Here is a 27,506-nt window from a genome sequence, read left to right as displayed (position 1 = left end):
AAAGATGCAGGAGAGACGGCTGGTATGAGCAAATAGGCACCTCACAACTCTTGACACTGGCCTATGGCAATCAGGTATAATCCCCAGGGCACTCCTGAACAAAAGGCTATCTTATCAAAGTTGCCAGTGGTCCCTGAATATAAGTTTCTCTATAATCTCTCCTCTCATCCTGACTCTAAGAACAAAACTTGAAATCTCATCCTGTTTGTCTTCCAGGAACATCTGCAGGGCAGCAAAGCCCAGTCCCGAGCATTTGCGTGGTTTATTGACTTTTATAATCTTGCATCTCCAGCTACCTTGCCCAGGAATGCTGACTGAAACCCAGAGAAAGCCCCCATGCTCTCTGGAGGAGATTAAAAGAAAGCCCTCTGTGCCTTACCTCGTAGGCTGAAACTTCTTCCCGGGGACTAAGTCGGAAAGGAAGGACTGATTTCTTTAAGCAGGAGCACAGCAAGAGGGCAGGCAGGCAGGCAGCCTAATACACACTGCTCTATTCAATAAAACTCCAGACCGCCCTTCCTTAGCCCCTCCCAGAAGTCCATGCTAAGTGAACACATATCCCCTATGTTTACAGTCGGCATCGGTGGTATGCATTGTCCTGTAGTTTTTCTAATAGGCAGCCAATGACGACACCCCGGCCGAGGTGGATGCAGCCTGCCTGTGGAGATGCCTGTCATTCCCTAGGCATGCTCAGGAAATCACTCATCAGAAAAAACCAAGACCTAAAAAGCTCTGAAACTGTGTGCAGGCTGCCAAAACCAGCCTGCTACATGCCCTTTTTTGGTTATCCTTAGCAGGGCCTCTGGAAGTGAATCCATTGTCAGGAACAATCATAAGAAATGTTAATCTTGGAGAAAGAGGCTGTCTTGTAGAACACAAATGGAGCTTTAAAAAGAAAGCACGGTCCATGAAACTCAAACTTAACAGTCCATACGTTTATTGGGGTGGGGGCTGGGAAAGGCTTTTTAATTGAAAGAGTTGATAGCCTATTTCTTTTAAAAGTAGTTGTATATACAAAATGGAATTTAATTGTGTATGCAATTTTAAAGCCTGAAATGGCTAGGACCCAGGTCCAACGTACAGGCTAAATTTTAAACTGAAAGAGGCACAGCCTTCTAAAATATGTGCTATAAAAACAACTCATCAAAAAAAAAAGCAGGTCTTTTTTTAGTAGAATAAGTATGCTGCCAGAAATTCATCCAGGCAGGGTCCTATAGACTTGGCTTATCCTCTTTGGTTTTCCACATCACCTTTCTCTCTCCTTCCCTCTCCCCTCTGTTTACTCCGATTTGGCGACAGAGAGATATTGCTGGAAACTGTGCACAACAGAGAGGGTGAGAAGGGACCTAGCACCTGCTTTGGAGTTGCTGCAGATGGACGCATATGCCCACAGAGAGACACTGCCATCCTGGTGTCTTCTTGAAAGTACTCCAAACTGCTCTACCTTGGTAGGATGCGTGCCGTGAGAGCATCAGGATTAGGAGATGGTGAACTGCAATTAACTAGATGCCGTCTCTGGGGTCGCACAGAGTCGGACACGACTGAAGTGACTTAGCAGCAGCAGCAGCAGCAGCAGCCTGTGTCTATACATATCCTGTGGTCTTGTACTTCTCAATACAGAATTTATTCAGTCAATCAGTACTCAATTCAGTAACAAGAGATTGTGAGCCAGGTGCTGGGGCTAGGTGCTACATTTCTGCCTCATTCATTATTGCTCTGTGTTTGGAGACTGTTCCATTACTGACCAGAAGGAGTTAAAATATTTTCCCTGGCTAATTACAAGCCCAGAAGCATGGTCTTCAGAAATCTTAGGTATAACTTGTATAAGCCTTTTTCGTATTTAGGAAGATCCGAATTAGAAATGAGCTCTTCTTAGGAGAAAGTCCCTGCCCATTTTGCCTCCCTCAGAAGACTGGGAAAGTGACTGAGCCCCATCGGTGACTTCCTTCCTTCCTCAGTTTCGAAGCACTAAGTTACTCGAGGCATCTCTGTCAACCTACACTCACCTTTTTAGGGGAAAGGCTACTCTGACCCCTCTTTCCAACTGCTACTGCAGCACAGCCTAAAAAAAAAATCTACAGCAAAGGCTGCCAGGCGGAGGGAGAGGTGAGCTCCAGGCATCCCAAGTTGAAACCCAGAATGCACTTTCCCAGGGAAGCAGAATAAATAACGGCTTGTGGGAATAGGACAGTCACTGCTGCATTTCAAGTACGCTGTGGCTCAACCAGGCATTTGTGGAACACCACTGTTTATAAAAATTGTTCCTATGGGAAAATGCTCTCTGATCCCAATGAAATGATTTGGAAATAAACTTTGGGAACACAACCAGTTTGGGCTGCTGGGGACAGGTTGTAAAGATAGAATAACACTCTGCAGTCTGGTAAACTGCTGAGCTTGAACACTTGGTGGGGCAGGCATCCCTGAGCTCTGAAAACAACTCGGCTGGTGAAGTTTATGTGAAGATAGGACTTGTGTCCAGACAGGCTTGGTGCCTGTGATCTCCAGGCAGTATGACTGTAACTCAGTGAGGCCTGTTTCAATGTGCTGCTTTCCATGGCCACTGCTGATTATATCCTAAGCAGCATTCTCCCTGCTTGTTTGAGTAATACCCTTTGGTTGAGCAGGATCAGGGCATAATTTACCATCTATGAATAAAATAAGTACCAGCTTTCCAGAGGAAAGAAAAGTTGTGCTACAAATGGGGAAAGTATTATCAGCAGGAAACATGGAAAGGACATGCATTTTGCATGGTTTTTAGGAGATAAATGGCTAAATATTTTTGGATTATGTCTTTAGAAAAGAGACATATGTTTCCCTAGATAAATTCTGAGTCCAGGGTTTTGTGGATGAGCAATCATTCAACCTATTTTGTGTATTTGAAAATAGACTTATTGTGCAGGAACTATGTATTTGGAAGAATAATTTAACAAATTTCATGTAATATACACCATGACATAGAAAAATTCTTTTTTCATTGTCCTTTTACTTTTAAAAAAGTAAACAGGAATAAAAAAGGAAAGGGAATAAAAAGAAAGAAAAGAAATATATGTTGCCAATCTCTGTTATGGGATAATAATATTCACTTTTTCCAGAAGTCATTTGTAAATGACACTAAAAATACAGGATTTACATAGGAAACTTCTGTGGAATATATTTCCCACTTGGATCATCCTAGATAAGGAACAGCTTGCCTAGCATAGGCTGTATCTACCTGATCAAACCATAACAACTCTAAAAAGACATTTGGAAACACCTGGATGATTCACTGTATTCTTTCATTTCCAACTGAGTATTTGCAAGCCTGCAGTGGTGAGCAGTTTTATTTAGCTAGTGTGTCAATTTGGGAAAAGTAAAAGCAAGCCATACTTTTCTCATTCAAAATGAAAATCAATTCATTGAGTTCCATGAAAAATATACATTCTTTCAACTTAAAATATCTACTTTATACAATTGAACAGATATTTCAAACATTTTAAAAGGCAGTAAAACAACCTGTCTCCCCCACACACATACCTTCTTTTACTCAAATGAAGTATGTCCAGAAACTCAAGTTTATAAACAATAAAATCAGATTGGTAGAATGTTAATATCAAAGTTGGGCAATAAAAATGGTAAAAAAAAAAAAAAAAGAAGGAAAAAGAAACGAAAATTAGACTAAATGTACTTATGAACCTAGATGAAAAAATTAGAATATTGAATCTAACAGTGCAAAAAAAAAGGGCCATTCAAATATGGGACTTACAAGCACCTCTCACAGGAGAGATTATGGGAGGAAGGTGGAAAGGGCAGGGGTGGGAAGGGATGGGGACACAGCTTCTGGCACCAAGGACTTAACCATGTTGGACCCAAAAGTGGGCCTGAAAACCTGAAGCTTAGGCTTCACAGCTGGGTTGTAAATCAGACCTGACCCCAGCAAACATGCAAGGTCACGGACAGGGTGCCTGAGGTGGTGACAGTGAACAACGTGTATAGGACGTGCCCAGTGGTAGCAATGGATAAAAGTATACCAAATGGACTTTGAAGGACCACAGGTTTTAAAAGTCGATTGGTATCACCCCATACTGCTAGGGTAGTGGGGTGCATTTGATTTTCAAATTGGGTACTTTTAACACTTTAGTCCTTGACTGCTGTTCTTCACTGACTTGACTCAGTCACTCGTAGCTTTATTGGTCTGAACCAGCTCCTTGTTCCCAGGTTGCAGACCTGCCTATCGTTCCAGTAATCCTGTTTCATTTGAATGAAGGGAGTATGTCTTAAATGTAAAGCTTCTGGTTCTCAACACTGTACTCTGAGGTCCAAATGACTGTCAATGTATAACCTGATGTCTCAACCCAGTAAGAAGAGTCAGTTCATTGGTATTCACCAATGCGGGAGGCTTCACCAGAACAGGCTTTTTCTTTGGGCTCTGCTGTTTGTTTGCAGAACACCCAAGAGCGAGCAAACATGCTCTCTTCATAGCAGTACCTTAGGGTTTTGCCATTGTAAATGGGTCTAATGTGATATATGACAAGATCAAAGAAATTGGATGTAAATTTACATTTTTGAATATGCTTGTTGTTTCACATGATACATTTAGAGTATGCAGCTCCTTTTGCAGTTTTTATTATTACTATTTAAGTTTGGAAATGATGCCAAATTTTTGTTTTTCTTTAATCAATGTGTTCTCTTCAGTGATATATATTGCATTATATATTGATGTGTGTATCAATATATACTGATATGTATTACACTTACACAATACAAACACATAAATAAGAGGGGGTGAAAACCGTAGCTTTTGCATTCTCTATAGCCTCTCCAGAGAGATCCTAAACAGCAAAATCTTGGTGTTGTGATGTACAGAAATGGAGAAGAGTATTAAACCATATTTAAGAATATATATATATAAAAAAAGGGCCAATTCTGTGATGGTCAAAATCTGAAAATCTGTTGATATATTATACACTATTAGCAGTTTAAAAGTCTATAAAAATAGAAAAAAGGAAAGTGAAAGCTCATCTCAATAGATAAAAAATAATGCTTGGTAGGACTGATTAGAAGGACTGATACTGAAGCTGAAACTACAATATTTTGACCACCTGATGTGAAGAACTGACTCACTGGAAAAGACCCTGATCTAGGAAAGATTGAAGGTGGGAGGAGAAGGGGATGACAGAAGATTAGATGGTTGGATGGCATCACCAACTCAATGGACATGAGTTTGAGCAAGCTCCAGGAGTTGACGATGGACAGGGAAGCCTGGCGTGCTGCAGTCCATGGAGTCGCAAAGAGTCGGACATAACTGAGCTACTGAACTGAAACTGAAACTGAATGCTTGGTAAAATTAGTAATCACTTATAGGGAAAAAAGAAAGCTCTTGAAAAACTAGCACCAGAATCTTTGTAAACATAAGAGATATTTACCAGAAATATAGAGCAAACATCACAATTAATGATGAAATTTAAAAGTATTTGCATTATAATTAATGAAAAGACAAGAATGATTATTATCTCTTCTGCAATTAAAAAATGGATTGGAAGTCCTAGCCAAGACAAAGAAATAGAAAAAAGAAATAGGAGCTATTGAAATTAGAAAGAAAAACATGCTATTTGCTATGATATGATTTATTTATTTGCTATTTATGATATGATTATCTACGTAGAAAGACAATCATCAAATATATTAGAACTACTAAAAGAGGCTAGCAAGATTACTGCAATCAGGTTTTCAGTATTCAAAATTCAGAGTTTCTGTAACCAGCCATCTTTAATTTTAAAATATAGTGGAAAAATATGTTATTATTAGCAATAAAAGTGTGCATTACCTGGGAAATAAATGTAACAAAATATGTGCAAGAAAATTACAAAATGCTTATGTCCTGGATTTAAGGACATTAAAGTTCTGCTTGAATGGTGAAATATATCACTTTTATAAAATGGCAAACCTCAAAATTATAAACATGTACATTTTTCTCATATTAACCTATATATTTACTATTACAACTAAAATCCCTAAATGATCTACTTTATAGAATTTGACAAAATAATCCTAAAAGTAATATGGAAAAGTAAAGATCTAAAGAAAAGCACCAATATATTTATAGGACAATTCTAGTTAAAATAAGACAAATAGATTAATAGGATAAAGTAGAAAGCTTAGAAACAGTCCTAAGCATTTATGAAAACATTTAAAATAATAGTGAAGGCATTATAGATTAGGGAGAAAATGGTGTATTTTTCATGGTAAGGTCACAATCAATTATATGAAAATAATACAATTAGATTCAGAATTTCCACCCACAGCAAAAGAATATAGACTACATGAAAAACAAAACTTGAAAACGATTAGGAAAAATTATAGGAGAATATATTTAAGATAGAGGATGGCAGAATTCTTAAATCATAAAAAGCAGAACCTACAAATGAAAAGACTAAAAAAAAAATTGAGGATATGGTTAAACTCAGCAGATTAAATGCACATCCCTCACTTATTTCTGCTCCTTTCCCAAATCTCATCAAAATGATAACAAAGAAATAAAAAATCATAAATAAATCCTACAGAGCGAAGAGTACTGGAAAAGAGTCAACACAGGTCGATATGAGCCAAATTCTGAAATATGGAAAGTGAACGGGATGGTTAGTAATTGACTTACCAGAGCTGAGAAACTGAACTCTGGCCCTGTGGAGCAGAAGGCCGATGGACAAGAAAGAAGCCAATTCTAGCCTCAGAACCAGGAAAAGCTCAGGATGTGGAAGCTTGGGAATCTCTGAGGTGAGAAATGGAGCAGAAAACAGGTTAGGCTGAAAATCCAAGTAAGGAACAGTTAGAAGCCTAGATACTCCTCTGCCCCGACCAACCCAGATGCCCACTCCTCACCCAACCAGACAGACATGAAGTTTATTTTCTGAAGAGAAGTGCTGGCCTCAGAATGTCAGGCAAAGCAGAGGACAGAAAAGATGCCATGTGCTGAAAACAGACTTTGAAATGAAAGTCTGCTCAAGGAACATTGAGCCTGTACTCCACAGAAAGGAAACTGGGGGATCCCACTCCAGAGAACCTGGCAGACCCATGGAAAAAGGATCTAAAGGCACAAAATTCGGGGGACCCTGGAAATGTTTATCTTATCACCCAAAACCCTTTTGCAAACTTTTGTGAATTGAAAGGAACTTTCAATCAACTCTTTAGCATCTCACTCTTAAATATGAACATTGAGTTAAAGAAAAGCTCTGGAAGAAAGATTAGAACAACAACAAAAAAAAGAAACTCAGAGGAAAAAGGGGGAGGGTGAGAAATGGAAGAAAACTTCAAGAAAGCTATAATTACCATATAACTTCAAGAAAACAATAATTACCATTCTCAGAAAGATAAGATATTGTAGCCACGAAACAAGAGAAATACTCTGTAAAAAGGTATTTGCAGGGAACAGGAAAGAACTATTGCAAATGAAAAATACTATGACAGAAATTCATAAAAGTTCAATTCAAGAAGTGGAGGATAAAGTTTAGAAAAATTTTCCAGAAAAGTAGAAGAAAAAGACAAGATGGGATAAAGAAAAGAAAAGAACATTAGAGAATCAACCAAATAGCCAACATCTGAGTACTCCAGAAAATTGTGGGAAGGAAATTACAAAAGAAATAATAAATTAAAATTTCCTCAAACTAAAGGGCAGAAGTTTCCTGATTCAGAGGGCCCACTGGTCATCCAGTAAAATGAATGAAAACATTGTATTCTGAAGTCATCAAGTTCTTGAAGTTATATATTTTAAAGGGAGAAAAAAATAGGAGCTAAAACTAGAAACCAAGAAGCTTCAAAGACAAGGATCAGAAAACAGGGGCTGCAAACCCACGACAGAGGTAAAAAGTGGTCCCATGATGATGGTGAAAGAAAATTCCAGGACAACAGCTGGTCCAGAAACCAATCGGTAGAGACTGGAGCAGAGGACTCCAGGAAAGATATTTTAAGAAAAAGGCAAGTAGATAGATTACTGATATGTTCTTGGGAAAAGTATTTATGATAGGTATGTAGAAAACAAGTAACTATATGATTGAGGTCATTATAATTTCAGGAAAAATTAAATATTTGTATGAGAAAGGAAAAGTGGCTATTGTACACTACACAGGTCAACTGTGAGAAAAATTTACAGCTGTAATTGTGTAAACATTACATGTTGAGTTCACCAAAACAGTGATGATGTAATTAGATTCAGAGGAGAATGAGCAAGAACATGTTAGTAGGATGATGCTAGATAAGAGAGCTAAATCTGCATTTTGTTTAGCAGGAAATTAGTAATAAATGCCTACTCTTGAACTTTTAATAGATAGTAGAATTAGTATATTGTTAGGAATATGAAAGCAATTACCAACTCCCCCTACAATAGTTCATTCATTCACAGAACAAATGTTTATTGAGTCTCACCCACATGCCAGGGCCTGTTCCAGGCATTCACTGTGAACAAATACATTTCGATGAAGGGAGACAGATAAACACATTAGCTAATACATAAATATATAATATGAGGCAGGGGAAGGTGCTGTACAGAAAAAATAAGAAAGTGCAGAGGAAGAGAGGAAATCAGAAAGTCCTCTTTGGAAAAGTTCTTCAATAGAGAAGTGGATTAAAAAAATAATGAAGGAGTAAGCAGTGAAACTACATGAAGGAAGGGCATTCCTGGCTGCAAGCAGAGCGGGTACATACTGAAGAATAACAGAGATTTCAGAGTAACTGGGAGAAGTGACCTCCAATGGCTCGGATCATCCAGAACCTTATGGCCACGGCAAGGACTTTGGGTTTTGTTCCAAGGCAGAGGCAAAGGCACTGGAAAATGTTGAGCAGAGAGAAAAGGGTCACTCTGGCAGAGTGCACACGCACTTGTGCAGAATAGGCGGCACGAATGCGAGGGAAGAAGCTGGAGGGAGCTGTTGCCTCCTCCTAGGCATGAGGTGCTCCTGGGACTAGGGCTGTTGTGCTCAGGGGACTGAGAAAGCACTGAATTTTGGACACATCTGGATGGTTTGAATGAGGGATGTGAGAAAAAGAGGAATCAAGGATATCTCCTTTCATGGTCCGGATAACTGAGTGGGAGTGTTATTTCATGAAACAGGGACCCCTGAGGGAGGTATAGATTTCAAGGAGGGGTGGGAATCACACGAGACATATGTTAAGCATATTAAGATGATAAGAGGTATCCAAGTAGAAGCACAGATAGGTCCTGGGATGAACAAATCTGGTGTTACGGGGGGAGGATGAGGCTGGAGATGCACCTTTGAGAGTTGTCCACTGATAGATAGTATTTTTAAACCAAGAATAAGTTACCTGGAAAAAAAAAATGATGTAGGCAGTGAAGAGAAGAGGTGTGGGAACTGACACCCCATTTAGAGCCCAGAAAAGGAGGCTGAGAAGGAATCATTGAGAGCCATTGCCTGGGGGGAGGATCAGTTACAGGAATGGGTGAGGTAGATGATGACTGCCTTTTATTGAAAGCTGCATGTATTATTTGACTTCAAAAATAATGTGGTTTGTAATAGATTGGATTCTTACAGCCAAATATTCACTTCCTCTGTGACTGGGATTAAACGCTTATATCCTCTGCCTTGTATCGCCACAGTGCTCCTCCTAGGAGGTCTTGACCTGGGTTTTGCTGTGAATCATGGGATGTGGCTGAAAGTGACGATGTGCCCATCCCAAGTGGAGGCTTTAAGAGGCATCACATTTTGCTTTTACTCTTGAGTGTCTGCCCTTAGCTCTGACAACAGGCGCCGTGGAATTGAATGGAGTCTCCCCATCCCCTGCAAAGATATATTCATCCAGAACCTGTCAATGTGATGTTGTTTGAAAATGGGGTCTTTGCAGATGTATTAATAATTAAGACTTTCAAGATGAAATCATACAGGATTATCTGTGTTGTGCTTAGTTGCTAAGTTGTGTCAGACTCTTTTTGACCCCCTGGACTGTAGCCTGGATGGATTATCTAGGTAGGCCCTATATCCAATGCTAAGTGTCGTTATAAGAAAAGGATGGTCCAGTGGTTAAGAATCCACCATCAAATGCAGGAGACACGGGTTTGATCCCTGGTCTGAAACTAAGTTTCCCCACATGCCATGGGGGAACTAAGTCTGTGGGGCAACTAAGCCCATACATTTCAACTACTGAGTCCATGGACTCTGGAGCCTGAGCACCACAATTAGAGACAGGCCCTTGCACCACAGTGAAAGATCCCGCATGTTCCAGTGAAGTACCCGGGTGCTTCAAATAAGACCTGACGCAGCCTAAGAAGTAAATAAATGTTTGTAATGCTAAGGATGGCCAGCAACCACTAGGAGCTAGGAGAGAGGCATGGAACAGATTCTCTCTCAGAGTCTTCAGAAAAAGCCAACAATCCTGTCAACACCTTGATTTTGGACTCCTCACCTCCACAATGGTGGAAGAATAAATTTCTGTCATTTTAAGCCCCCCAGTTTGTGGTAACTTGTTATAGCAAAGCAGGAATCCAATACAGCCCGGATCATGGCTGCTCTTCAGCTTGAGTTTCCGAAGAGGACACACAAAGAGCTCTGCTGGGCCAGTGAACACAGCCAGGGCCAGCAGAGCTGCTACTGGCCAAGGAGTAAGAAATAAATGTTTGTCATAAGCCACTGAGATTTTGAAACACTTTTTAACCCAGAAAAGGCTAAGTAATATTTATTTCTATAAAGTAAAAATTAAGCTAAAGAAATTTAAACTAAAGAAAATTTAGTTACTTCAAGATTTCAAGATGTAAAAACTTCTGTGCAACAAAAGCGTCATATAAAAAAAAAAAAGACAAGCCAAGAGAAGATGTGCAAGGTATAAAACAAAAGATTAGAATCTAGAATATCAAAAAATGCCTGAAAATCAATTGTGGTAGGTGTGGGAGGGAGAGAGAGAAAGACACAAAGACACACACAGAGAGAAAAACCCAGTGGAAAATGGGAATAGGATATTACAATCCACACAAAAAAATTCAAAGGCAAAAACCCATGAAATGATGCTCAAACTCATTCGTAACCAGACAGTGCATGATCAAACATTGATACCAGTTCATAACCAGCAAATTGGTAAAGAAAAAGACATCTGATTTTGAAAAACTGAATATTGCTGGTAATGTGTATGTATTTTGTGTAAGAAAGTAAATTGGAACATTCACTTTGCAATGATTTGGCAACATCCAGTGAGTTCCATACATGCATTTCTTATCTAGCAATTCCATTTTTAGGTATATCTTCTTGGGAAACTCCCACATTCTTCAGCAAGGAGACATGTAAAAGGCAGCTCTTTGGAATATCATCTGTAATTGCATTATCATTGCAAAATTTCCAACAGCCATCAGTGAGGGAGAGGCTATATAAACTAAAGTATGGGATGGAATACTATATAGCAGCCAAAAGGGATGGATGATTGATCCTACTCCTACGAATTATATAAATACCTGTGATGGTAGAACCACACCAAGTTCAACATGCTACTGCCAAGTCACTTCAGTTGTGATCGATCCTGTGTGACTCCATGGACTGTAGCCTGCCAGGCTCCTCTGTCTATGGGATTCTCCAGGCAAGAATGCCAAAGGGATCTCCATGGGATTTTTCCAAGCAAGGGACTGAACCTACATCTCTTATGTCTCCTGCATTGGTAGGCAGACTCTTTACCACCAGACCACCTGGGAAGCCCCAAAATTCAACATAGTGGTTTCCCGTGAGAGGGAGAGAGAGTGGTACTGGCCACGAAATCAAGGAACTTCAAATTTTTCTGCAGTGTATAAAAGGAGATCTCAGGCAATGATGACAAAATTATGACATTTGTTAATTCTGCAGAGCATGTGCACAGGTTTTATTCTATCCTTAAACTTTTTTTTTTTTTTTTTTAAAGAAACTGCTATACAGATGAGAACTCTCTCTCCAGGGCACTAGTATGTGGTCACCTATAGGACACTGGGAAAACTGTTGCCCTTCTTTGTCCTCAGACCAGTGGTGTTCCTCACTCAGGGCTAGCCTGACTAGCAGGAGAGGGGATCTGCCCTGAATGGGAAGTCCTCAACTTAGTCACACATTTGTAGTAAAGCTCTGACACCATGGAAACAGTAGTTACCCTTAAGGGCTAACACCTTAAGCCGTAGCCTATGTTTTATGAATAAGGTATGGTTGAAGGGAGAGCCTGCACTTATGGGGCAAAGAAGAAAGAAGGAGGGGCTGGTCTCCCAAGGCACCAGGTAGAAGAAGAAGGACATGGTTGCATGGGATAAGGGTGAGGACTTGACAAAATAGAAAGGGAGTGAGATCCAGTGAGAAGATCCAGTGTGGAGGGAAGAAGGACCATCTGAGACAAGTTATTGTTCTCCACTTCCCTCCAACAGGACTAAACAATTCCCTCAGTGTCCAACAAGAAATCTCTGTCTCCCTATTTCTTATGGCTCTATGGTTTCCACTCTTCCCTCACTCTTTCTGTTGGATTTGCTTTCCCCCTCAGAGAAAGCAAAAAGGTTTCATTCACAAGAAATTCCTCTTGTCACTCAGAGCTGCAAACTGGATTCTTCTCAGATAGTTTTGTTTATTCATTCATTCATTTAACCAACCTCTGAACATCTATTACCTGAAAGGCTTAGTGTTAGGCTATGTGCCTTTTGTAATCTTGTAAAAACACTGCACCTGCCTTTAGAGAATCACTGTTCTAATGGGGAAGCTCAGACACGTGCACGAGCTGGACTCCCAGATGGCAAATGCTAACAGAGACCTCCTTACTCTGCCCGTGTTAACCCAGCTGTAGGTGTTCCCTCTCCCTGTCCCAGGCTTAGGGAAGGCTGACTGAAATCCAACCAACACCATGTGGTGAGACCTAGTGTCCACTTTTTTACCAGAAAATATATCTTCTGTCATTTCAGGGGGAAAAAAAAGTCAGTCTCATAATTGGCTTTGCATGGCAGGCATACTTGTGAAGGGTGCAAATAAGAAAATATTTAAAATATTTGATCTATTTTGGGTGAGGTTTTGTAGCTTTGGCCTGGCAGAATGTCATCTAAGAGGCAGTGATTTCTCTTGGGGGGGAGACTATTTTTAAGATTCAACAAAAGAGAAAACATATTTTCAAAGATAGTGGAGTCTGGAAATACATGGGGAAGGATGGCTGTCTGGAACAAGCAATCTAGCTATGTACTTAGATACATCTAACCACTGATCAAGCTATGCTGGGGTTGATCACATGATACCAGTGAGAGAGCGCGTGTGAGACCTGAGATGTCTTTGCTGTCCAGCATCACCTCACCTCATGCGCCCTCATGCATGCCTCTTTCTGCACTGGTCATTGCCCTCTGTCCAAAACATGTTCGAGGCTTGGGGGAAAATCACCTTGCGTCTTGTTTCTTTGAGCTTCACTCCTCTCTTTCAATGTCAAATTTCTCCAAACGATGCATTTATGATGCAGTCTCCCCCCGCCCCAACCCCCACTTCTTCTTCCGTGACCTCCTTTCTTCTTGGCCCTGGACATTTTACCTTCTGTCCCCTCTTCCCCCGCTTCTGAGCAGTCCTGTCTGTGGCCCCTGAAGAGCTGACCCCTGTGCAGTCCTCCCCCAGCCCCCAGACTCTCTTGGCTCTGTCTTTGGGGGCTCCTGCCACTGGTGTCCTGACTGTTGTCTTACCTCTCTGGCCTCTCTGATTTTCCCCTTTGTTCTTTCTTTTCCCACAATTTGGACATCCCCCCTATGCCCAGGTCTGAGCTCTCTCAGAGAATAATAATATCTGTTTCACAGGGCAGATGTAAGAATTAAATGAGATAAATGGTTATGAAGTTGCTTTGTGAACTAAACGCTCATTTATTTATTCATAGGACAAACATTTATGAAGTACTTTCCCCATACTAAAACTTTTCTTGGTCCTATATAAGGCCCTGTATGGCCCCTTCCCATAAAGGGGCTTGCCTTTTAAATAAATGTATTTTTAAATAAAAATACATATTTAGCCCTGAACTTTAGGTTTTATCATGAATTTCCTTGCTCAGAAATCTTCACTATCATCTTACCAACAAAACAATAAAGTCAAAACTTGACTTGGCATTTTACAGTGATTTTCATAATCACCCTCTTTCTTGCTCCTCTGATGATTCTGACACAAATCACTCGCCCTCCCATTCTGATGACGCACCTTCTGCCTCAGGGACTTCAGTCACCTGGCTCCTCCTCCTTCATACTTCCTGAGCCCCAGATCCACCCGAAAACCATCACTAAAATCTCAGCCTTCAGTTAACAGCCCTCCTTAAATGAATTACAAACCTGATGTCAAACTGATTCATTTTCTATTTATCCATTACTGACTTGATTATTTCATTTGGATTTTTACATCCTAGATTAATTAACTAACGATGGCTTAACCAGTTATTTCATTAATGGTTAATTAATTGATAATGAAAGCTATAAAGAAAGCCGAGCATTAAAGAACTGATGTTTTTGAACTGTGGTGTTGGAGAGGACTTTTGAGAGTCCCTTGGACTGCAAGGAGATCAAACCAGTCCATTCTGAAGATCAGTCCTGAATATTCATTGGAAGGATGATGCTGAAGCTGAAACGCCAATACTTTGGCCACCTGGTGTGCAGAACTGACTCATTGGAAAATCCCCTGATACTGGGAAAGGTTGAAGGCAGGAGGAGAAAGGGATGAGAGAGTATGAGATGGTTGGATGGCATTACTGACTCGATGGACATGAATTTGAGTAAAGTTCGGGAGTTGGTGATGGACAGGGAAGCCTGACATGTTGCAGTCCATGGGGTCGCAAAGTGTCAGACATGACTGAGCGACTGAACTGAACTGAATTGATAATGCAAAAATATTTCTTGATTGTCTGCTATGCATTGTTAACACTATCAGGTCCTAGTGATGCAGTGGTAAACAAGGCACAGAGCTTTTAAAAACAGGGGCCAGGGACTTCCCTGGTGAACCAGCCAGTGCGAGGGACACAGGTTCAGCCCCTGGTCTGGGAAGATCCCACATGCCGCGTGGCAATATAGCCCGTGCACCACAACCACTGAGACCTGCCTGCCTTAGAGCCTGTGCTCTGCAACAAGAGAAGTCACCGCAAGGAGAAGCCCTCACACCACAGCTAGAGCGCAGCCCCTCTCCCAGCAACAAAGACACAGGGAGAATTAAGAATAAGTAGAAATAAGAAATAAAAAAGAAAGAAAGAAAATAAGTAAAAAAAAAAAAAGAAATAGAAACAGGGATCATACTTAAAATTTGGGGCCATATATTATGCTTACTTAGGTCCCCCCAACACTGCTTTGGGGGACCAGAATTGGGAAATACAAGCAAATGAAATAGTAAGATCTTGACAAAAACTATTTATATTCAACTGTATGCAAATCTAGGACCAAAACTGAGAGTTCAAGTCAGTGCTTGGGGACTGGTGAGTGTGACTGGGTCTAGGCCAGGAACCCTGGAGTCTTGCTGTTGCGATCCTAATTAAGAGGAGCAGGTGGCTGGGGGAGGTGAACTCCCACACACATATGGATACGAGGCATACCTCAAACAGAACTATCCATGTATAGGCTTTTGGGGATATTGGGTTCTCATGGCTCTTCTGGAAGGCAGGAAAGTTAGAGCCATGATAAAAATAACAGACAAGTGGGTATGACTAGTGTTGCCTTAGAAACTAGAGTGCTAACTTATTATCTAAAAGTTAAAATATATCCTGAGACAGAAAATTGAGGTGGCCATTTGAATTAAGTCTCCTTTCCAACAGGCACCTTAGGATGCCGAGGGAGGTATTAGGGAAAGTTCTGACCCAAAGCCCAAGAGGCTGGCCAGTTTGGAGGGATGATTTCACTTCTTCAGTGGTGACTGACTAAAATGCCAGTCTTTAAGGAACATTTCTGTTGGAAGAATAGGACTCCATTGCTGAGAGAACTTCTCCTAAAACAGTACTGGGAGAATACTGGCATTTTCTTCTGTCCAAAGCTCTAAAACACCAGACTTCTCTTTGCCTATCCTACTATTTACATCGAATTCTTTCAACTTACATATCTCAAATTTATATATTATTTGTAATTGACCATCTTCACATAATCTACAGGAATCTATATTCCAAGAAATTATCTCCAGAGAAGGACTACCTCTATATCTGTTCTCTGTTGAGTGGACAATTTCCGGGAAGTTTTCATTTAAGTCAATTATTCATAATCTGTCCATATCTCTTTCTCTATATGCACACACAGTCACAAGCAAATACTCATCCCTGTATCCCAAAACATAATGTAATACCTAACACAAAATGTTATGGAATGAATGAATGAATTTTAGAGAAGCTGGGCTGGATGAATCACAAGCTGGAATCAAGATTGCTGGGAGAAACATCAATAACCTCAGATATGCAGATGATGCCACCCTTATGGCAGAAAGTGAAGAACTAAAGAGCCTCTTGATGACAGTGAAAGAGGAGAGTGAAAAAGTTGGCTTAAAGATCAACATTCAGAAAACTAAGATTATGGCATCCAGTCCCGTCACTTCATGGCAAATAGATGGGGAACAGTGGCAAACTTTATTTATCTGGGCTCCAAAATCATTGCAGATGGTGACTGCAGCCATGAAATTAAAAGACATTTACTCCTTGGAAGGAAAGTTATGACCAACCTAGACAGCTTATTAAAAAGCAGAGACATTACTTTGCCAACAAAGGTCTGTCTAGTCAAAGCTATGGTTTTTCCAGAAGTCATGTATGGATATAAGAGTTGGACTATAAACAAAGTTGAGAACCAAAGAATTGATGCTTTTGAACTGTGGTGTTGGAGAAGACTCTTGAGAGTCCCTTGGACTGCAAGGTATCAAACCAGTCAAGCCTAAAGGAAATCAACCCTGAATATTCACTGGAAGGACTGATGCTGAAGCTGAAGCTCCAATACTTTGACCACCTGATGCAAATAACTGACTCATTGGAAAAGACCCTGAGGCAGAGAAAGATTGAAGGCAGGAGGAGAAGGGGATGACAGAGGATGAGATGGTTGGATGGCACCACTGATTCGATGGACATGAGTTTGGGATAGCTCTGGGAGTTGGTGATGGACAGGGAAGCCTGGCGGGCTGCAGTCCATGGGGTTGCAAAGAGTTGGACACGACTGAGCGACGGAACTGAACTGAATATCATTCCCAAGTTTGGGGATTCTTCTTATTTTGGAAACAGTTAGCTAGGAGAACTTTCAGCAACTCTTTCAAGCCAGCACTCTTAACACTCTTGCCTTCCATAGAAGAAAATCATTGCTAGGGACTGGTCAAATTCAAGGACACCGATTGGGCTAGTTTTCTAGGCATTAGGAGCCTTAGAGTAGATCTCCTTAGGGTGAGATGCTCTACCTTTTCCAGATCACAGTATTAAGGAGAGCTGGGCCTACCCTCAGGAGAGCAGTGGGCCATTCATCTCCTCCACTCCCTCTTCACATACTTCCTCTTCATTTTTCTAGCTAATGGGCTTCTTCAATGGAGGGATAAAATCCAAGATTCAATCGTAGATTCAATTTAATCCAGCCAATCTCACTTGGCAGTTATCCTGGATTTGGGGCCAGATCTCCAGCTAATAGATGAAAAGATACTTCACCCAACACTGGATTCTGTACATTATTTCTCTTGAGAAACTCAAAGAGAAGGCTGCTTGATTGTGTGGATCTAATTTGAGTGTTCCTAGGTCCCTGCTAAATACCATCCCTTTGAGATAGTTTATAAACTGCAAAGACTTGGTTGCAAATATTTCAAAAGTAATAATAAGCCATATAATAATACTAACATACAAATAATGGTAACTATCTATATCTACCTATATATACACATATATTGTGTAAACTTATTTACACATAAATAATATATTAATTTATTTATACATAATGTATATATTAATTTAATACAATGTTATAGTATTCAATTTACTTAATACATTATTTAATTTAGATAATACTCAACTTATTATTTATTATTATATATTAATTAACCTATTTAGCACTTTTATCCCAAATAACCATTTAATTCATAGTATCATCACTTTTCTCCTATACATTCCTGTAAAGTCAATCGGCAAATGTTATATTTACTAATGCGAAGCAAAGGAAGGTTAGGAACCTGCCCTCAGAACACAGAAACAGTATAGATCACAAATTAAGCAATCTTAATGTCATTAAGGGGTTTCCCTGGTGTCCAGTAGCTAAGACTCTGTAGTCCCATTGCAGGGGTCCTGGGTTCAATCACTGGTCAGGGAATTAGATTCCACATGCTGCAAGTTCCAGCCTGCCACAACACAGACCAAAGATTCTGTATGCCTTAACTCAACTAAGGCCTGGTGCAGCCAAATAAATAAGTAAAAATAAATATTCTAAAATGATTTTTTAAAAGTCATTTAAACAGTCTGAGCTTTAGTTCTTTCATTTATATAACAGCTCCCTTGAAGAGTTGCTATGAAGATCAAATAGATTAATAAATGTGAACATGTTTTATAAACTGTTAAAAAAGTACTTAGCTTTGAGTGGTTATCATTATCAGCACAGAACAAAGATTAAAACCCAAGTGGTCTCCTGGCTGTCAGTTGTGTGTGTGTGTTTTTAACTTTAAGTTAATATACTGCAAATTTTCTTCTTGTGAGATCTTGACTCTTGATAGATTGTGGGACAGTGATTTTAGCAGCCGCAGAACTTTTTCTGATACTTGTCATTCTGAAGAAATTGGTGAAATTCCACTGTGTGCAGAGAAAAACACTAAAGTTTTTCTTAAATATTGGAATAAGATACTTTTGGAAAACTGGGTTGGGATGAGGAATGGGGGTGGGGAGAAGCAAAAATAAAACTTAATGTTGTTTTCACAACATTCTCTTATTTCACCTCTCCCTGCTGAAGACAACCATTCTCTTCAATTAATTGTGCAGTTTTGGTGTTACATGTCTTCTTCCCAAGTTTATTGGTATCATTTTGTGTGCATGCATTTTCAGCCACATGGGGATATGCCTAGTCCAGTGTCTCTTGGGGATTTTTAAACAAGCCTTGATTTGGGGAATTTCCATGCAATATCAGCTTCATCTGTGTGAAAGCCCTCAGGCTGGAAGAGAAAGGACTAGAAAAGGGTGCTGAGCTGAGTGACAGATAGCTGAGTGTTTTGTGGGTTATTTTAAGTACATATTTCCAGGAAGAGAATGCTAAGCTCTGTGTGAACTTGATTTTCTCACGTGTGAACATGAGAATAGCAATAAAGGCAGAATATTTCCCAGCACCCCTTTGAGAAATAATAAATAAATGTGATAAGGAACTGTTTCAGAAAATAAAACAGACTTTGAAATAAAAAAGCAGCCAGCCAGAAATCCACACGTTGCTGGAAACTGTTTCACATTTTAACCATTCCTGTCAGGCTAATGGGTGAAAATCAGTAACTTCTCCATCCTCACATTCTTATAATTGCACATTCATGTACATTCAATAGGTGCTATGGATATTTTAAAGAAAGAAGAGTTAACTTCATGTGTTTGTAAATATATTTAGACTCTTATCCCAAATGATTGGTTCATATAAAGTTTAACTATATATAACTAAAATTATTATATATATATACATATATATATATATAATCAAATTGTGTCAACAGGGCATTCATTCCAGTTCTAAAATGAGATGGTTAGACTAGAATATCTCAAGGCATTTCCAGTTCTAAGAATCTGTGAATCTAGGCTTTGACTTTGACTTTTGCATTATCTCACACATGCTTTAAGAAAGAACAGAGTTGCAAAGAACAGTCAGAATAAGCTAGCATCACTCAAAAACACCAGCATATCTGGAGAGAAGGAAGAGGAAAGTTAGTTTTCATTCAGTTGGTCTACATGGAAAGCAAATATGGACAATGAGATTTATACCTCAGGTTGTTTTTTCTTTTAACCAATAAACAAATAACTAAATCTTGGATTTAAATAGATCTCAAAGAAAAGGATAAATTGACTTAAAGTTTTCTGGCTAATAAAGACAGATTAATGCCAAGTCCAATACTTTGGCCCCTGATGCAAACAGCCAACTCATTAGAAAAGACCCTGATGCTGGGAAAGATTGAAGGCAGGAGGAGAAGAAGATGACAGATGATGAGATTGTTGGATGGCATCACTGACTTGATGGACATCAGTTTAAGCAGGCTCCAGGAGACGGTGAAGGACAGGGAAGCCTGGTGTGCTGCAGTCCATGGGGTTGCAAAGAGTTGGACATGACTGAGAGACTGAACTTTTCTAATATCATATGTTGTAAAGCAATAAGAGCAAAACAGCAACTCTGAATGAAGCAAATCAGTCAAATGCCTAGAAAAAAGAAATAATAATAATGCTTTTTTAAAAAGTTAAGCTTGCACAACATTGTAAAGCAACTATACTCCCATTAAAAAAAAGGTTTTTTTTTCTTTAAAGTTAAGCCTGGTATTAGCTTCTTTCACCTTGCAAATGTGTATTTAGTGCTGACTATCTGTCAAACTGGGCTATCAGATGAATCTTACACTTAAGTTCCCCATGGCCCTACAGAAAAGCTCAAATGCTTTATACTTTTGTTGGAAGTGATCTATTCATTTAAAGTTAAAAGATATAGTTATTAATTTTTATTAATTTACTATGTACATGGTTAAATCAGGTTAAGCATTTTCAAGTCAAGCACAGTATTCGGGAAGAAAAAGTTTGGCTGCTTAGCTGGGCACCAGAATCTGGGCACCAGAGACATTGTGTAACATCCACCAGTTCTAATTATATGTTTATAAGAGCAACTAGACAGGGTCTTCAATGTAGGGACTCTATAAAGATGACAGACAGATTAATATGATAGACTGAGCCTCCTCTCAGAAGTGAGAATTTCACATAATTTATAACACAAAGTTTAACATAAAGTTGTATACTATGAATTAAAGCCAATATTGAATGGATTCTTATTTTAATCTCAACCTCTCAGTTATTAGTAGATAGCGATCACCCTAGTGTAGCTAAATGAGTACTTTCTCCAAATATTATTTTAATCATAAGACCATAGTGTAGAACCCCCAAATGCAGTCAGGAGTATAGGAAAAAAAGAGTATATAATAAAGGTAGTATTTTAGATAAGGGGATAGGATAACTATCCAATAATTTGTTGGGACTATTGGTTATGATTAATAGGAAAAATAATGTTTAGATTCCTATTTCACATCATTTACAAAATTTAATAATTTTAAGAAACATTAAAGATACAAGCATTAAAAAATAATTATGAAAACAATCAGAGGAAATTCAGGAAAATGTCTCATTACCTTTGGTAGGAAAGACCATTTTAAACAAAACAGAGAAGGCGAACAACATGAAGGAAAAGACTGATTAGGTATGATTATTCTACTATGAAAAAAATAACACAAGCAATGTTAAAAGACAGGAGACAGATTAAGGATAAAATGCTTACACAATTCATCACAAACCAAAGATGAACTGCCAAGTGTGACTATGTACATTGTACACTGCGCACCACCAGGGGGAGACTTTCATGTAGACCACCGTGTGAATGGTGTCCCTAAAGTTGCCTTGATCAAAATCCAAGATATTTAAAGCACTCCTATGTCAATAAGAAGAAAAGATCAATAAACCATCCAATAGCAAAGTGTGCAGTTCTATTTCCAGTTTTTTAAGGAATCTCCACACTGTTCTCCATAGTGGCTGTACTAGTTTGCATTCCCACCAACAGTGGAAGAGAGTTCCCTTTTCTCCACACCCTCTCCAGCATTTATTGCTTGTAGACTTATGGATCGCAGCCATTCTGACTGGCGTGAAATGGTACCTTATAGTGGTTTTGATTTGCATTTCTCTGATAATGAGTTATGTTGAGCATCTTTTCATGTGTTTGTTAGCCATCTGTATGTCTTCTTTGGAGAAATGTCTATTTAGTTCTTTGGCCCATTTTTTGATTGGGTCATTTATTTTTCTGGAATTGAGGTGTAGGAGTTGCTTGTATATTTTTGAGATTAGTTGTTTGTCAGTTTCTTCATTTGCTATTATTTTCTCCCATTCTGAAGGCTGTCTTTTCACCTTGCTTATAGTTTCCTTTGTTGTGTAGAAGCTTTTAAGTTTAATTAGGTCCCATTTGTTTATTTTTGCTTTTATTTCCAATATTCTTGGAGGTGGGTCATAGAGGATCCTGCTGTGATGTATGTTGGAGAGTGTTTTGCCTATGTTCTCCTCTAGGAGTTTTATAGTTTCTGGTCTTACATTTAGATCTTTAATCCATTTTGAGTTTATTTTTGTGTATGGTGTTAGAAAGTGAGGAAACCAGAATTGAAAAAAAAAGAAAAGTGTGCAAAGGATATGAAAAGTGAATTCAAAGAGGAGGAAATACAAGTAACAATAAACATATACAAAGATGTCAAATCTTACAGTCAAAGAAGTGCAAACTGGAACAACAATGAAGCATATTTTCACCACATCAATAATGAGAAAACATTTCACATCAATTAAGAAACACCATTTCAGATCGACAAGATGTAAAATATCATTGTTGGCTAGGATATAGTGAAATGGTATCCTCTTGCATTCCTGATATGAATGTGACAATACACATTTAATTAAAAATGCATATGCCCTAGGATCTAACAATTTTATTTCTCCATTTAAAGAAACCTCTACTCTCACACATATAAGCTATTCATGGCAGAATTGTTTGTAATCACATAAACTAGAAACATCTTATTTGTATGCAGATAGAGTTTAGTAGTTAAGTAGAATGAGATATCTGTATGTAGTGAAGTCAAAGATCTTCATTATATACTGTTGTGTGAAAGAAGTGAGTTTCATAATGACATGTATGGTATGATACCAGATATATAAAACATCCTCTCATACACACACAGTAATCAATCTTATAATATAATATGTATATTATATAATTATATGTATTATATAACATATATGTATGTCTTTGTATGTGAATGCACTAGAAGGATTATACCTCAGTTTATGGGGGTACCTCTGGGAGCCAACTGGGATTAGGCATGGAAGTCAGTTTTAGTTACTTTTAATGTTTACATTGTTGAACAGGAGAATATAGGTGTTTTTTATTGACATTTTTAAAAATTTACACTCCTATTCTGTGCTTGCACCCTTGAGACAAGTGTGCTATTAACATGTCACAAAGAAGACATGTTGCAGGAATTAAAAATGATAGTGGCAGCTGTACAAGCTAGAGTAACCAACACTAACATTTATTGTGCACTCCCAGATTTACCTAAAGACTATTACTTGTCGTTCATTTTTCTTCCCCTCTACCCTTTATAATGTTCCTTCTTTCCACATCTCAGTGATAATTGGTGCAAAGGTTGGATTTATAATTCAATCTTACATAACTCAGGCTCAAATTTTATTGGCAGAAATGTAAGTTGCATAATTACTCGGCAGCAGTTACACATTCTTGACACATTTATTCCTAGAGCTTGAACTCTGTACATGCATGGACACATAAGAAATTCCCCACTCCTGATGCCTCTTCTCTGGCTCTTGGAAGTACGTTTATGAAGCATGATAGATAGTTTAACTTTTATAATTTGGATGGTTTGGAGTAGCCAAAAGAAACTAAACCTTCACATACTGAAATAATAATTTATTCCTTGGAGAGTTTTGGGCTGGATGTGCAAATACAAGCATAAAATGAAAAATTAATGTGGAAATTATTTGATTAGTTGTTTTGACTAGATAACAGATTTCTTTGGCATAACAAAGACAGATTGATTTTCTGACAGTCTTGAGATGCCCTGCTTAACCTATATGAAATAAGCATTCTGTCCAAGTCAAATACCCAAGACAGATCACCGAGCTCTTGAAAGTTATTATCTTACGCTCTCATGTCTGCTCTCATGATTCCTCTGCCACTTGAAGATTCCTGTTCACTTGCTCCTGGAAATCTCCTCCCAGCACATCTCAGGTTTAAAATGCTGCAAGAACAACATTAACTGAAAAGAAACTAAGAGGCCTTGGACTAGGAATCAAAAGCCAATATAGCATAGATGATAGACATAATTTCTCTACTGACAGCAAAGGCTTGGAAGAAAAAGGCAGATGTGGGAGTTGAACATCCCAATAAAGAGATGATGATGAGAAACAAGATTTAAAAGACAAAACTATGGTCTTAGATACTGGGAGGAGTGACGGATGCATGGCCAGGGAAGTATGTATAACCAGAGTATAACTGACTTGATTGAAAAACTAAAGGAGGGGGAGACAGTCACCTTGACAAACCTATGAAAGTGGTACCTGTAGAGGACAACAAGTGTAAGATGAGAAGAAGAATAAGAGTATTGGGAGGGACTTAGTGTTTTGTACCCAGAGAACATTGGCGAGGAGAAGGAAATAACTGATAGACTTAATATCCTTATACTAATGATATCTGTCATGGATTATTTACTCCCTGCATATCACTATTAAACTTAAAAACAATCCTTTAAAGTAGGTACCATTACATTTTACAGACAGAGAAATGAAGCTTATAGAAACTAAGCTTATAGACATTTAAGAAGCTGTGTTTACAAGGGCATGCACAGCAGGTGAAAGGGAAGGCAAGCATTTAGATATGGGCAATCTGGTCCAGGGGTCTTCTCATGGGTCTTCCCAGGAGGCATAGTGATAAAGAATCTGCCTCCCAGTGCAGGAGCCACAGGAGACACAGGTTCAATCCCTGGGTCAGGAAGATCCCCTGGGGAAGGAAGTGGCAATCTGCTCCAGTATTCTTGCCTGGAAATTTTCCTGGACCCAAAGGAGCCTGGCAGGCTACAGTCCATGGGGTCACAAAGGGTCAGACATGACTGAGCGACTGAGTGCATACACACACAATGTGGTCCAGGATTCACACTACATCATACTGTCTCCCTAACCTACCGAGTGTGCAGTATAAGCAAAGTGAGCTTGAAATTATTACACACGTCCGACAGATAAAACTAGTACAGGAGTAAGAGCTAGACTTGATCACTGAAAATAAATTATGTATAGATAGTGGTACTGGGTTTCCGAGGTGCCACAGTGGGGAAGAATCCACCTGCCAATGCAGGAGACTCAACAGACTTGGGTTCGATCCCTGGGCTGGGAAGACCCACTGGAGTAGGAAATGGCAACCCACTCCAGTGTTCTTGCCTGGAGAATTCCATGGACAGAGGAGCCTGGTGGGCTACGGTACATAGGTTCGCAAAGAGTCGGACATGACTGAAGTGACTTAGCATGCACAGATTTATTCTTTTAGTTACTTTGCTACCAGCTCTATATCTCATTAACAGGCTTTAAAAACATGTTAAATTCTCTCTGTTCAAATAACTAGTAGCAGTTGTATCTTCTGAATGGACTTGAACTAATGGAGAAAGCATTGGGAATGCTAAAGCCCTAAGTGAGAAGAAAATATCAAAAAATAAAAAATTTTTAAAAATCCATGGGAACCAATGGGGTTTTGAAAAGGAATTTCATGATCAAGAGGAAGATCAAAGGAAAGCCAGATGTTTGGAGAGGATGGTAAAGTGGCTGGTGCCATTTTATTGGAGGATTTAGAAGTTAGGCTGGGTCATCAATGGGCAGAAATGTGCCAGAGGAAGTCGTCCATTGGAGAGGTGTTACTCAGAGGACAGGTAGGTCTCAGGATCCTGAGGGGCAGTACCTGTCCTGACTCAGAGTTCCCCAGTGCTCTCACCTTATCAGAACAGTTGTTTTGGGGTTTGTGAAGGGGTCGTTCTCTCTTTCTTCCTCTTATTTCTCTAGTTCTGGGAGACCTGCTTTTCCTAGAATGCTGTTCTTTACTGCGAATTGCATTCCCTAAAGAGGTCTCAGAATTTGCTCTTTCTGTGAGATCAAGAACATCTTTGCTCCAACCCTGAGCTCTAAATATCTATGTGTTCTCTAAATAAAATTCCAGAAATGTCACCCACTCTTGCTCCTCTGACTTCTCCGACATCTGTGTATTTCCTAGGCACTATTAAAACTCCCTGCTGTTTCTGGGACTCTGAAAAGCCCCTGTCTAGGGTTGGCTAAACAGAATCCCTTCATAAAGTTAGAGTGTCCATCTCGGTCCCTAGCTGGGGCTGCATCGTGCCCTTCTGTGCCAGAAGCCCTTCAAGGCTAGACCCGCGGCACACCTGCCCTTGATCTCACTCTTTTGGCTTTGGCCTTGAGAGTCCTGTTCCTTGCTCTGCACTCTTGTGTCACTTCCATTGTTGGGGCCAGGGCTGACAGGCATTTCTCTGTATTTGTGAAGAAACATAAACAAGCCTCTGTTTGCATTTCTCTAGCCTCATTAGGCTAATCTCTAATTATTATTTCTCACCAATTTCTTCCTTCCCCAAAGTCCAAGTATCCAAATGACAGGACTTAAGTTCTGTGCCCCAAAGTTATCACTGCTGGAGATTTCAGCCCAGTTAGGCTCTTTGCACTGATTGCCCATAGATTCTCCCCAATCATCCCAAACTAATAGCAGTTGTTTCATCAAATCCACACAACCATGAGAGATAACATTATGCATTACAAACTGAAAAATAAATTCTACCATTGCCACAACCAAAAGGCTTCCCAAGTCTCCCAGAACTCTCAGACATTGAGTAAACAGGACAGGAACTATCTTTCCTACCTTTTCTTCCTCCTTTTAATTCTTCTACCACTTGTTCCTCATCTTCTCATTACTTGCATTATTAAGACCACATCGTACCAGGTATTATACATAGGGCAATCAGGAGATGAGAGGTACTAGCATATTAAAAGGAGACAGTTTATTTAAAAGTGCTATTTTAAAGAATGGCAGAGCAAACCCCACCCCACCTCTTTTTTTTTTATGTAACTAGGGAAAATTTATCAGAGAAGATAGGTCTGAGAAGTGAAAGCTGAGTGGCAATTGCCCCTTGGAATTTAGCTTAACTTCACCCTTCCTGCATATGTTTTGATTTAAAATAATTACCTTTTGTTCAGCATTACTCTCAGCTCCCAACTCCTTCTGCTTTCAGTTCTCCAAGGAAGGCACCCCTGAGTACGGTGTGAGGGAGTCAGTTAAATTCAGATTTCTTGAAAACAGCTTGGTATTTTCAACTAAATCTAGTAGTGGAATGTGGGCTTAACTGGCCCCACCCAATTTCTCCCACCCAGATATTTTTCCTTTTTGTCTAGTAAAGTGTCATCTGTTCCCAAGGAAGAAAAAAAGAAAGAGAAAGAAAAATGTTTACTTGAGTTTACTTGAGTTTACACTCTAAACTGCTCAGTTGATTCTGACCAAATTTAATATGCTCAGTATTGAGTTTTGATAGAGAAAATCAGGGAAGTATTTATTTGAAACTTAGAAAGTGGAGCTTTGACTTTTTCTATCCTTATTTGTAAGAACATTTTGGTCACAGGCAGTATACTGCTGCGCAGTAGATCTGGCCTTGGCTGCATTTATTTCATTGCTAAATAAATAGCAGTGTGCCTTTTAAGTACGAGGTACTATGCTAAATAGTGTGAAGATACAAATTACGATCCACATAGCCATAGGCTGTGTGGATCACAACAAACTGTGGGAAATTCTTAAAGAGATGGGA

At 39.3% G+C, this 27,506-nt stretch overlaps 1 protein-coding gene across 9 annotated transcripts in view; it reads right to left on the bottom strand.

The window, feature by feature from the left end:
- CALD1 (caldesmon 1) overlaps window positions 1-27,047 on the bottom strand; it is a 231,553-nt gene extending 204,506 nt beyond the window's left edge. For 7 of the 9 annotated variants that reach the window (XM_024990451.2, XM_024990450.2, XM_005205755.5 and 4 more), the window contains exon 1: window positions 380-703. The gene's annotated coding sequence lies outside the window, so the exon portion shown is untranslated. Of the gene's footprint in view, window positions 1-379; window positions 704-6,631; window positions 6,746-26,893 lie in introns of those variants that run through there. The other 2 variants (XM_024990452.1, XM_024990454.1) reach the window with 2 other exon arrangements.
- Window positions 27,048-27,506: the final 459 nt, after the last annotated feature.

Source organism: Bos taurus, chromosome 4 (genome assembly GCF_002263795.3).
Source record: "Bos taurus isolate L1 Dominette 01449 registration number 42190680 breed Hereford chromosome 4, ARS-UCD2.0, whole genome shotgun sequence".
Taxonomy (NCBI): Eukaryota; Metazoa; Chordata; class Mammalia; order Artiodactyla; family Bovidae; genus Bos; species Bos taurus.
The sequence above is the reverse complement of the archived record's forward strand: the minus strand, read 5'-3'. Positions and strand labels throughout refer to the sequence as shown.